Source organism: Rattus norvegicus, chromosome 19 (assembly GCF_021556685.1).
Source record: "Rattus norvegicus strain SHRSP/BbbUtx chromosome 19, alternate assembly SHRSP_T2T, whole genome shotgun sequence".
Lineage (NCBI taxonomy): Eukaryota > Metazoa > Chordata > Mammalia > Rodentia > Muridae > Rattus > Rattus norvegicus.
In genome coordinates, this window is record NC_141552.1 from 50,867,489 (window position 1) to 50,879,821 (window position 12,333).

Here is a 12,333-nt window from a genome sequence, read left to right on the forward strand (position 1 = left end):
TAAAAGGTGAGGCTCTCTAATGCCTCATCCACACTTCTTGACTGGGAGTTCATAAAAAGAGAGAGGAGCCTGGGGTTAGGGTGTGGCGGGCAGCTACTTACAAAGATTCCTGCCTGCGCTCTTCTCGGCAGAAGTACAACCACTATGAAATGTAGCATACTCTGGCTTTCCCATGGCAACGCTTACCCAAGATAGTGCTTGAAAGGGACTTAAGTTTCTCCTTGGACAAACAATTAAGCCAACCTCCCAGGTGAGGAGACCATGACCCCACCTCAGCCAAAGTACACTTGTTGGCATTCAGGGGCTTAATTTAACCTTTTAAGTAAAGCAGATTTGCTGGAAAGGCCATTGTTTCAGTAGAGTGCTGGTGTTTGGTTTCAAAGTGAATACATGATGCTTTGACATCTAGTATTCCTTAAAGTGTGGTTTGCGTCCCTGATTATATAGTTTTCACCAGATCTGTTTTCACAATGGAGTAGTTCGTTCCTGAGGGCTGAAACCTTCGCTCGGGCTCCTTTGTGTCATTTTGTAAGGAGCTGAACATTTGGATTCAGAGTCTAGTTCAAATTATAGCTTTGCCTCTTGACTGGTGAGTTAGTTTATTTTCGTGACCTGCCCGAAGAAGCTCAAGGGAGGAAGGTCTTCTTTTCGGCTCCTGGTTTCCGAAATAGAGTCTGGTGTATTGAGGAAGACACGGAGGAAAGACTCAGTCTTGGGCAGGCCATCCAGCTGAGTAACCAAGTGTTTAACCGCAGACTGCTGGGAGCTTTCCACACCTAAACCCTATCACACCTGGCTCCATGTCAGGAAATGAATCACTGAAACTGAGTTTTAGCCCCTTCAACCCCCAAACAAGAAAGTTAGTCAACAGAAGAAATCTCTGGAGTCTGTTTTTTTTGTTTTTTGTTTTTGTTTTTAATTACTTAATGTATATGAGTATACTACAGCTGTCTTCAGACACACCAGAAGAGGGCATCGGATCCCATTACAGATGGTTGTGAGCCACCACGTGGTTGCTGGGATTTGAACTCAGGACCTCTAGGAAGAGCAGTCAGTGCTCTTAACCCTCTTAACCGCTGAGCCATCTCTCCAGCCCTGGAGTCTGTTCTAAGAAAATGAAAGCATTACCTATCATCTGGCAAGCTAAGGCACCTGTCAGAGTTGGTTGTAATCACAGTGTGTGTGTGTGTGTGTGTGTGTGTGTGTGTGTGTGTGTGTGTGTGTGTCCTCTTCATGGCTGTGAATTTTGAACTCAGACTCAGTTAACCTCAGACCAAAACTTTTGAAAAGTCAGGACTGAACATATATAAACTTTCTCCAGAGGCTAGAGAGATGGCTCAGCGGTTAAGAGTACTGGTTGCTCTTCCAGAGGTCCTGAGTTCAATTCCCAACAACCACATGGTGGCTCACAACCATCTGAAAAGGAATCCGATGTCCTCTTCTGGTGTGTCTGAAGACAGCGACAGTGTACTCATGTACATAAAATAAAAATAGATCTTAAAGGGGCTGGGGATTTAGCTCAGTGGTAGAGCGCTTACCTAGGAAGCGCAAGGCCCTGGGTTCGGTCCCCAGCTCCGAAAAAAAGAACCAAAAAAAAAAAAAATAGATCTTAAAAAAAAAACTGTTCTCCCACTCGTAGCTGTCTTTTCTACTGTGTGGTATAATTTTTATCTAACATATACATTGTGTTAGGCATGATAAACAAGCAAAAATTGACTAAAAGTATTTGGGAGATGTGCACACATTATGCACAGATACACTATACACTATTAATATAGTGAACTTGAGTCGTTTTGGATTTTGCTATTTTTAGGAGTGAGGGGAGGGACACATACATGACTAAGTATGAATAAAATCACAACATTCTCCCATGAGGCAGAATGACCTTTGTGGCCAGTGGTGGGCCTGAAAAGCCCCAAACTTGTCTTGCTGGAAACCGAAGATGCCCTGCAAGACATCTGGTCTACCAGGAGGACTGTGAATTTCAATGACTGGACAATAATTATCGTGACTAATTTTAAGATGACTGAAAGCAGCCACCATGTTTTTACACTAGCAACGTTGGTTTCTAAATACACAGTCCGTGAATCAAAATTGAGCTTTGGTTTTGTTGGGTCTCAACTGGGACAAATGGTGAACTGAGACGCCCTTTTAACGCATCAAAGCCTGACTATGACTGCCAGTCTCCCTCTGTCCCTACCTGGTACAGAGTCCTCCTGACTGGCATACCCTGCCCCTACCCTAAAGTCCCTAGCCCAGGGCTGGTCTGGCCTGCCCATTCCCCAGGATCTGATTCCTTTAAAACCTCAGCCATTTTGGCTACTGATCCTTTTGGGGTTCTTAGCCTCTTGGTCTCTCGGACCCTGCTCTCCCCACCCCGGACTCCACCCACCCCTCATCCCACCCCCCCCCCCAAACTGGGACCAGTTCGGTCTGAACTCTTCCTGACATTTCTGTCAATGTTTTTGTTTTTGTTTTTTAAAATATTATTCACTTTGGAAAACAAGTGGAGCACAGGGTTAAAGATAACACAACATGCTGTCTAAATGTACATTAACTTTCTTACTATGCTCCGTGGGTGTCGAGACTTTTTTTTACATCCAGGGGATTGCAAATTGTTCTGTCGGGACATCAGGGCATGCTAAGGCTGTAGTTCTAGGGATCCTTGCAAGGCTTTCCTTAGTGTGAAGTAAAGGTTTGTAAGCTGTCATCTCCCTGCTTGTAGGCTGTGTTTTACATAAAACCCCTCAGCTTCATTGACGCCAGCCTGGATGTTGTTATCATTGGTGTTTACAGCCCTGACTTAGTGTGAGACCCGAACGGCATTAATAAAATAACGACCTGATAGGGATTTGGATGCTCACAACAATTGGTACCATTCTTTTGACCGCAAGCAAGCAAACGGCCAGCCGTTCTGGAAATTTGTTTTGCTAAACCTTTTCTTCAAATTCTTCTCTTGTCCTTAGACCTTTGACTTCCTTTCCCTTTTCAGGCACCTTATGCCCATCTTTTAATCTCCTCCCTCTTTTCTTTGCCTCCTTCCTGCTTTTCATCCTCCCAGTCCTCACCTCTTCCTTCCCTTTTCCCTTCCCCTTCCCTCCCTCCCTGCTTCCCCCTCCCTTCTTGCCTCTCCAGTTTCTCCTCATCCTCATCCTCTTTGCCCCTCCCCCCTTTTCTTCTTTCTCCCCTTCTTTTTTGCTTCCTCCTTTCGGTCCCCCTCACCCCACTCCCTTTTTCTCTTTGTCATTTCTCTGTGTGAGACGCATTCTTTACAATACTCCATCTTCACTGCTTTGTAGTTAACTCTGTGACGGTGGTGTGGAAATTGACCATTGCCTAGCAATCCCTTGTGCAGCTTCTGCCAGCTCGGCCCAGCCGCCGCCTTCCCTCCGCGGCGCTCTGCCTTCCTCAGCTAGCAAGGCTTCCCCGCTCCCACTGTTTGTCGCCTTCCACCTCGACACTCCGCATCCTCCCGGATGCTTCCTAGGGTTCCTTTTGAAATTGACGCTAGCCTTTTGTTCCAGGCGCACTCCAAGCTCCTGGGTCAGGCAGCTCGCAGCCTCCCTGGGGCAGTGCTATGATGAATTTTGGCATGGCCAGGCTGTTTTAACAACTCCATTGCAGAAGTGCCAGTTTCCTCCAAGACTGAAAGGAGCTGTGATGAGGTTTTTTTTTCCCCCCAAAGTCTCCACCAGGTTCCAAAATACCAAAGATTCCCGCAGATCTCTAAATTATGTGGCAATTTTTTAGAACCACACCTACCCAATAAAAGTGAGTTTTCTGTTGCAGAAAACGCAGCTACTCTGTGATCTTATTAGTTGAGGGCTTGGATGTTCCTGAGACACGTGTACTTGTATCCAATGATTTGTTATTTTAGATTTCAGGTCCTGTCAATCTTCCCACAAGGGCGATTATCACCTGTGCCTCATCTCTGCCATCAATCACGTGTTTTTGTCTTTTTACAAGGCGTAATTGCAAGGAAAGCTCCGGCCAATTAGTTTCCTGTTTGTCTTTTCAGAAACATTTAGAAGGTGTCCATACTGAGTATACATATTTTTTAAAATTATTTACTTTAGATTATTTGCACGGATGTGTTGCCTGCATGTATGTTAGTGCACTCCATGTTTGCCTAGCGTTCCTAGAGGCCAGAGAGACAGTCCCTGCTGCTACAGTTATGGGCAGTTGTGAGCCACCAGGTTGGGTGCTGGGAACTGAACCCAGATCTTCTGCAAGAGCAATTGGTGCTCTTAACCATGGAGGATCTCTTCAGCCTCTATGACTAAAATCTTTTTTGAGGGTTGAACCAGTAATTTTAGAACCAATCATTTCGTCCATTTCCACTTGCATGTGAAAAATTATTTAAATCAGGGTATGTAGCCATCTATATATTTGTGTGGGTTCTGTATTCATGGGCTTCAACGGTGTAGAAAACAAGTAGGGAAAGAGCCGCCTCTGGCATAGGCAGGTATAGACTGTTCTTGTCACAAGTTTTGAAGCCGTGTACTGTACGGAGGGACTGTTCACACAGCAATCTACACATGAGTTAAGCATACAGGGGACGGGCTGAGGGTAAAGCTCGTTCAGTGGTAGCACATATGTATATGTTGACGTTTGGTTTTTTTTGTTTGTTTGTTTGTTTTTTTTTTGTTTTTTGTTTTGTCTTTTGAGACATGGTTTCTCTATGAAGCCCAAGTTGGCCTAGAATTCACAGAGTAACCCAGGATGGCTTCGAACTCTCTATATCTCTCCTGCCTCAGCCTCCCAAGTGCTAGGATTATAGGTCCTACTTATTTTGTTATTTAAAAGTTTATTTTTTTGCAGGGTGTGTGCATGTGTATGTGTGTATGTATGTGTATGCGTGTGCCTGTATATATGCATGTGTGTGTGCATGCATGTATGCATGTGTTCATGTGTGTATGTATATGTGTGTACCTGTATTTGTGTATGCTTGTGCATGTGTGTACATGTATGTGTTTATGTATATGTGTGTACATGTATGTGTGCATGTATATGTGTGTATGTATATGTGTGTATGTATATGTGTATGAGTGTATGTGTATATGTATGTGTATACCTATATGTGTTTGTATGCTTGTGCATGTACATGTATGTGTTTGTGTAAGTGTGTGTATATTTATGTGTGTGTATATGTGTGTATGTGTATGTGTGTGTGTACACATACACACTGGCGCTAATGTGAAGGTCAGAGGAGAACTTTCTGGAGTCGGTTCTGCCATTGAGTTTTGACATTGAACTTGAGGTAACAAACTTAGTGGCCAGCACCTTTATCCACTGAGTTATCTCGCTGTGCTGCTCTCACTGAGTTGCTGTTGTTGTTGACACATCACTGGACATTTCATATGACTTCAGCAGCTGCAGAATTTAGTGTGGAAGGTGTCCTCTGGAGACATCTCCAGAGAATACTATAATTTATTTTTGTGGCATTGAAACTTTATCTTTCATAATTATTTTAACTTTTGGTGGTTTCCTTTTTAGCACCTGGCATTGAACCCAGGACCTTGCACAGGCTAGGATGTGCCGTTCGCTCAGCTGCATCGATAGGCTGCCCCGCCCCTTACAGGATAATTTGTATTTGAATTTGTCCAGTCTGGCCTTGAACTTCGGCATTCTCCTACCTCAGCGTCATGATTGCAGCTGAGATCACAGGCCTGTAAGACCAGGCCCAGCTTCTGTCTCCTTCCAACTACTTAAAAAACATGGTCCCTAAAAAGCAAATGATGATTTTTTTTTTTAACTGAAGCAACTTTCATGCTGTGTAGCCAGAGAAAGCAACATCATCAGAGACCTTTTTGTGTTATTCATGAATGAGAAAACATTTAAAGCAGCGCTTCTCAACCTATGGGTAGCACCCCTTTGGGGGGGGGTGGTGCCTGACGGTTATGGAGTAGCAACAAAAGTAATTTTATGGTTGGGGGGGGTCACCACTACGGGAGGAACAGTGTTAAAGGGTCGCAGCATGAGGAAAGGGGAGAACCCCTGGTTTAAGCTTAGTTCATGTGGTCACACTATGTGCCTGTCATAGGCCTCTTTGTAAACGGGACTCTGCCTTTGGAATTAAGTTCATTGTAGTCCTCGAGCCTTTGGGCCCCATCTCTACCATAAAAACATGGGAGAAAAGCACGTGTCTGCGTGTTTTCACCACCCGTGATGAGTGCTCGTAGGGAGGAGAACTTGGTAGCGTTAGCAGTACCCTCTTCCTCATTCGTTCTGGAATTCATTAAGTTAATAGACTGTTGTCTGCGTGGGGCACCTTCTTTGATGGTGAATACAGTTAAATGCCTATTTAGGCCTGTCACTGACTATCTGACACAAGGGGGGGTGTATGTGTGCAAGAAGTGTGGTTGGCCGTGGGGAGAAGGGGGAGGGGGAAGAGAAGTGTCACTTTCTATATTTTTTCCCTTAAAAATGCTTCTCAACAATCCCTTGCAGCTGGCAGAAGGCTAAGGTTTCTCACACTCTGAAAGGAAGGCAGGCCATAAATAACCCAGGCAGGCACACCTGGAAAGAATAATGCTTTTCTAGGCTGTCCACCGTGTTGAGGATGGATGCCAGTCCGGTGACTGTGCTCCCATGGCACAGAAGGTTGTCTGTGCAAATGCCACGTTCCGATGAAGCCAGGGAAAGGTTGCCATTTTTAATCTCCGAGCTTCCAGCTCACGGTTTAAGGGAGGAAAGTGAAGAAAGATGATTGTGGGACTCTAACATGGTGCTTTCTTGTTCAGAGTGGTGGGCTCCCTTCCCCAAGAAGCAGGCCCTGTGGAACTTTCCAGAACTTGTTATGATTGTTGCTTTTAAGGATGGGATCCAGAGGACGAAGATTAGCAAGACTTTCTTCATCTGGAACACAGAACAACAACTTGTGCTGGGCTGAGAGGTAGCTCAGTCAGTGAGTGCTTAGTACATTACCTAGTGTGGAAGCACATGATCATAATCCTAGCACTGGGGCACGGGGTTGGGGGTGGGGAGGTGGGGGAGACGTGAAGACAGGATGACCCTAGGGCTTAAAAGACAGCCAGTTTAGCACACTTGTAAACTCCAGGTTGAGTGAGAGACCCTGCCTCAAAATAAAGGTATCGAACAGTTAAGAAAGACAGCTAACATTGTGCTGCTGGCTTCCATGCACACACACACTTGTATACCCCACCCCGGCACAAAAGAACACGTATTCAAACAAAACGATGGAAACCAATAAAAACAAAAAACACCCAGTGACTAAGTGGTTCTCCATCCTCTAAGGTGACACAGAATGTTTGGTCAGTGTGCTAAATATATGTCTGTTGGGAATCATGGTGACTTTTCAGAGCCATACTTGATTATGAAAAGATAGCCATGAGGTTCAGCTCATCTGCTGTTGGCGTCCCGCTCTCCCTGGGAGCAGGCTGAAGCCAGTCAGCTGTACTGCCTGCATGCCTTTCGTCTGGAAAGTGCATCCTGCCTCTCCTCCTTGCACACTGGGTCCGCGTCTAGGCCATGAGACACTGAAAGTGTGCTACACATCCACAGTGGGTGTCCGGGGAGTGTTCGCTTCCTAGGTGAGAAGAAGGGGTTGGACACCTACAGCTCATTCCTCATCCTGGTGACTTTGTCTTCACTCTGAAGTCCCGATGGGAAGGACATCTCTTTCGTGTTCAGTCTCCCTCAGCGTTTGCAGACGGAGTGCTCCCTGTGAATTGACTGCTGACAGTGTGTTATAGCACCGATGGCTGGAGCCGGGAAGGGAAGGTGAGTGGGTTTGGGTCTATGGGAACCAGAGTCTTGTTCTTTCCTCCTTCTCCAGTTGACTCCCCACCACCCCTGACTAATTTTCTCCTTTCCATGGGTAATTGAGATTCACGTCTTCAAGACCAAACCACTGCATTAGTGCACTCGATATAGAGAAAGCATCAGGTCTTGTGATCTCAGAGAGCCTGGTGAGAGGTCCCTGTGGGATCTACCACTGCTTTCTTTAGGTAGCCTCTTTCCAAAATCTAGGCTGTGTCTCCTGGTGTGAAACCGGGTGGGGATGGCCGTGAAGGACTAATTATTAAATACTTACTACTGGCCAGGGGTCACTTAGATCTACTGCTGCTTCCTCTTCTGCCCCTCTTCCTCCCCTTCTCCCTCTGGTCCTCCTCTCCCTCCTCCCCTCCTATCCTCTTAGAGTCCTTTTTGTTGTTGTTGTTGTTGTTGTTGTTTGAATGACAGATGTAAATGATTTTGAAGGAAGTCACTATCTCCTGAACCTTGAAGAACTAATATTTTTCCATGATTGCTTTGTCATTGTTAGGATTTTGTGTGTTGGTGTACAATGAAACACGTCCACTAGGAAGAAGGTCTTGATGGTTGGCTCTTAAAACACCGACTTAGGGGTTGGGGATTTAGCTCAGTGGTAGAGCGCTTGCCTAGGAAGCGCAAGGCCCTGGGTTCGGTCCCAAGCTCCGAAAAAAAAAAATCTATAAAAAAAATCTATAAAAAAAAAAAAAAACAAAAACCACCGACTTAGAAGTCCCTCTAAACAAAGGAGTAAAGAGAAAATCAGAGAAAAAAAGCTATTTCCGATTCGTTTACTCTAGAAGAAAATGAGTTGCACATTGCCTTTGTTACTTTTCTTTTTGGTGTTTATTTATATGAGTGCACTGTCACTGTCTTCAGACACACCAGAAGAGGGCATCAGATCCCATTACAGATGGTTGTGAGCCACCATGTGGTTGCTGGGAATTGAACTCAGGACCTCTGGAAGAGCAGTCAGTGCTCTTAACCGCTGAGCCATCTCTCCAGCCCAAGAAAGAGACTTTTAAAGAATGTGTATGCTTCCATGTGTGCACAGGTAACCAGGAGGCCAGAGGACATGCATCTGATCCTGGCAGCTGCAGTTACAGCTGTGGATCACCTTATGTGGGTGCTAGGAACTGAACCCAGGTCCTCTGAGAGAACAGTAGCTGCAGAGCCATTTCTCTAGATGGCACTATTAGAATGTGGCTCTAGACAGGCTGGTGGAGAGTTAAAGTATTTAATTTACTTAAACATGATTTTCTCTGTGTATGTATGTATGTATGTATGTATGCATGCATGTATGTATGTATGTATTATGTATGTATGCATGTATGTATGTAAATGTGACATATGAGAACATGTGCTCTGGTAAGTAACCTGTGAACATATTCAGGGTCCAGAAGAGGACCTTGGGGGGGGGTCCTACTTCTATTCCTTGCCTTTTCTTCTTGGGGTAGAATCTTCCCGTGAACCCGGAGCTAAGCTGGTGGCTGTCAAGCCCCAGTTATCCCCTAGTCTCTTCTTCCTACAGTGCAGCCATCCCCAGCTTTTGACATGGGTGCTGGGATCTGAACTCAGCTCTTCCTATAAGCACTGTTATCCACTGAGCCATCTTCCAGCCTATGATTTTGGTTCACAATTTTAGAGACTTCAGTCCATCATGGCAGAAAAGGCATGGGCAGGGGGATCAAAGAACAGATGTGTTCATATGGCGTCGACAGGAGAATTAGAGTGGATGGGGTAAGAAGCAGGTATTAACGAGCAAAGGTCCACCTGCCGTGACTTCCTCCAGCCTGGTCCCACCTTCCGAAGACTCCCTAGCCTACCAATAAAGTCCCACAGGTAGGGATAAGTGCTGAAAATGTGAGTCTGGTGGGGGCCACCTCAGATTTGAACCATGGCATCTAACTTGATATACTACCCATCCTTCTGTCTATCTGCCTGTCAGTCCATCCATCCATCCATCCATCCATCCGTCCGTCCGTCCGTCCGTCCGTCCATCCATCAACTTTTCCCTCTCAATAACTGTATATTGGGCATTTCCTTATGCAAAGTATTCATGGTGCCACAAGGAAATATAAGAATTGCAAGGCCTGGACTTTATCTTCTGCAAAGGTTCACCCTAATATATATCATATGTTATAATTTTCATGCATGTCAATCATGGAGTAGTCTAGATCAAGAGGGTTTTTTTCTTTATTTTTCTTTAAACAGTGAAATATGGAAACCAATGAACATATTTGCTTTTTAGAATGAGAGTTGCCACTGATTTTAAGTGAAAACATGTTTGTTTTGAATGTTGAAAAAGACTATGTATTGTTCCACTAATTAAACAAATAAAAATACAGATTGAGTACACTCAAGGGTGAGTCTAGAAAGAATATTTTAGCAACAGGTTGTGAACTGAAACTTTGCATTCATTATAACTGAAACCCAGAGTCCTTCGCTGTTTCTTTGTGGACCGAATACCCTGGGTTAAAGATGTGATCTGCAGTGGGTAAAGTTACCATGTGCCCAGGAGGAGGAGGGCAGTGATCCAACAGTGATGAGCTGCTGTTGTTAGTGTTGCTCTGTTAACATCACTGTTTGCTTTCCAAAGTGCGAATCAAACCTTCCAACCTTTGCCTCAGCAGCCAGCACTAACTGAGAATATTTGACTTTTTTAATCCATGACAGAGGTTGGGGTGGGGATATGTCCCACATAAAATTCAAGAATGGTAAATGTTCTTTAGTATTAGGGAAGAGGTAAAGAATAACTGAAAACTATTTTCTTGGGCCAGTGAGATGGCTCAGTGGGTGAAGATGCTTGCCATTAAATCAGATGACCTGAGTTTGAGCCCTAGGATCCACTTGATGGAAAGAGAGAATTGACTTCTACAAGTTGTTCCCTGACTTCCACACATATACATATATGCACATGAAATAAAGTGACCAATCAGAAATACCTAGTTAATGAGGAGATCAACAGGATGGTGTACATCAACAGGCATGTCTAATGATTGTGTTCCATTGGATGATTTCAGAAGCAAATTGTGTGTGTGTGTGTGTGTGTGTGTGTGTGTGTGTGTTTGCATGCACGTTCATGCAGCTATGCATATATGCATGTGTGTGGTGCCCTATTGACTAGTGTTTTGTCAACTTGACACAAGCTTGAGTCATTTCGAAAGAGATAAGCTTAAGAAAATGCCCCACCAGATTAGCCTTTGGCAAGCCTGTGGGGTGTTTTCTTGGCTGATGATTGGTGTGGAAAGGACCAGCCCTGATGACAGTGCCACCCCTGGCCAGGTGGTCCTGAGGTATATAAAAAAGTAGCTGGGCAATGGTGGCTCATGGCTTTAATTCCAGCAACCCCAGGAGGCAGAGGCAGGCAGATTTCTGAGTTTGAGGCCAGCCTGGGCTACAGAGTGAGTTCCAGGACAGCCACAGCTACACAGAGAAACTCTTTCTTGACTCACCATTCCCTGCCAACCCCTTCCCTCCAAAAGAAAGTAGGGTGAGCCAGCCTCAAGGAGCAACTCAGTAAACAGCACTCCTCCACAGCCTCTGCATCTGTTCCTGCCTCTGGGTTTCTGCCATGATTGACCACTGATAGGTAAATGTGGCAAAAGAAGGTGGGGGTACCTTTGGCGGGCTGTGCCAAGGTGTGCAGCTAAGAAATTATGCCACCCAAGATCTAGTGTAAGAGGTTGGGGTTAGGATGGGACAAAAGTCTGTCTCAGAATGGGGATATGAGGGAGAGATAGAGACAGGCAGGCAGACAGACAGACAGAGAGGGGATGGGAGAGAGAAAGAGAAGTCGGGAGCCTTTTGTGTGCAGCACCTGGCACACCTGGCACACCTGGCACACCTGGCACACCTGGCAGCAGCGGGTGATGACGTAAGCTGCCTCTGTGGACAGGCCGGTGAAAATGCCTGGATGGTAACAACGTCGGAATGCTATATGGATGCGTAAAATGAAATAAACCCTAAGGTTCCTTTTGGTCATGGTGTTTTACCGCAGCAGTAAAAACCTAACGAAGACAGGTGTCTACCTTAATGGTTACTTTTTGAGACAGAGTCTCCCTCGCCTCATCTGGATCAATTTGGCTAGACTATCTGGCCAGCCAGCCCCAGGGATCCCATCTGCCTTCCCACCACTGGGATTTCAGGTCCAGGCCTCTGCACTTGGCTTTTCCACAGGGAAGTGAGCTCAGGTCCTCATGCTTGTGTGGCAAGCATTTTACTGACCATGCCGTCTCTCCAGCCCCTAGTTCATCATTCACTTCCACTTTGGCTTATAATCAAATGGAGAAATCCAACACCTGGGAAAAGGGACAGTTTCAGCAGTTAGCGGTGCCATATAACACAGGCGGGTGTCATATGTTGCGGTGTTACGGTTAAATAAATCCCTGTGGGGTTTATAACTTCACTGTTACCCGAGGGTGACAATCTGGAGGTAAGACATCTTAACCAAAGGGAGATTTACAAAACCAATCAGGAAAGAACAATGCCACAGACTGTTTCTCATTTTCCTAAGCACAGTTCTTACATTTGTATGTCTTCAAAAATGGCACTGTGATT

The 12,333-nt window shown here is 45.3% G+C and overlaps 1 protein-coding gene across 4 annotated transcripts in view; it reads left to right on the forward strand.

The window, feature by feature from the left end:
• The window catches only part of LOC147999447 (uncharacterized), a 191,043-nt gene that overhangs the window by 130,099 nt on the left and 48,611 nt on the right, over positions 1-12,333 (forward strand). The window contains exon 1 of one of the 4 annotated variants that reach the window (XR_015644133.1): positions 7,430-7,743. The exons of the other annotated variants lie outside the window; for them this stretch is intronic. The gene's annotated coding sequence lies outside the window, so the exon portion shown is untranslated. Of the gene's footprint in view, positions 1-7,429; positions 7,744-12,333 lie in introns of those variants that run through there. 4 annotated transcript variants of the gene reach the window in all.